Here is an 842-nt window from a genome sequence, read left to right as displayed (position 1 = left end):
AGACTATGGTGTGGGCATTTTCTAAGAAGTTCCTTAAGTCTCTCTCATGATTCATGAATTTATTCTCCTGGAAGCTGAGCAAATCCAGTGATGGCTCGCCTCATGGTATTGGTTCGACCTATGGGATAGAATTTCTTAAGAAACTCGTATTGCATTTCAACCCAAGTTTGAATTGATCTCTCTATTGTGCCAAGCCAGTACTTGGCTTTGTTTTTAAGTGAGAAAGGGAATAAGGTCAATCTAAGTGCATCATCCGTAAAATTTTAAATTTTCATCGTGGAATAAATTTTTAAGAACTTATCCAGATGCTTGTAAGGATCTTCATTCGTATTCCCATAAAAAGACGGAAGCATCTGGATTGTGGTCGACTTGATCTCATAGTGGCTTGCAGGGATATCAGATAAGTGGATACAAGTCGATGGGTTATAGATGGAAGGAATAAAATATTTCTTCATCTGCTTAGGTGGTTCTCTAGGATCTCCAGCCATCTAATTTTCAAGTTTAATATGAATCAACCGTTCAATCTCAGGATTGGGTTCAACTAGGTCAGGATAGAGAGATCTTCTACCTTGTATATATCAGTGCAAACCCTAATGTATGATTCAAGTTTTGTTTTTGTTTCATTTTTTTTAAGAGAAAAAGGAGAGAGAAGAAAGAAAGAGCCCTAGACCTAGATACGTAAGGTGGGAAGCATTAGTTATGGTTTAGTGTTAATTACAATCAAGTTAGCAAACAATTAAACCTAGACATCTATGGGTTTCTTAGACCTAATAGTTCGATGTAGAGTGGCTTAGTCTAGATACAAATTGAGTTTGTTCTCACTTCCTTCAACTAGCCAGATA

General features: G+C 36.8%; 1 non-coding gene across 1 annotated transcript; it reads left to right on the top strand.

Moving 5' to 3' along the window:
• On the top strand, positions 1–107 carry LOC140853538 (small nucleolar RNA R71). Its single transcript, XR_012136608.1, has one exon. It is a non-coding gene; the product is annotated as a small nucleolar RNA R71 (small nucleolar RNA).
• Positions 108–842: the final 735 nt, after the last annotated feature.

The sequence above is a fragment of the Elaeis guineensis genome, chromosome 13, assembly GCF_000442705.2.
Source record: "Elaeis guineensis isolate ETL-2024a chromosome 13, EG11, whole genome shotgun sequence".
Classification (NCBI taxonomy): Eukaryota; Viridiplantae; Streptophyta; class Magnoliopsida; order Arecales; family Arecaceae; genus Elaeis; species Elaeis guineensis.
This window is presented reverse-complemented; position numbering and strand designations above follow the sequence as displayed.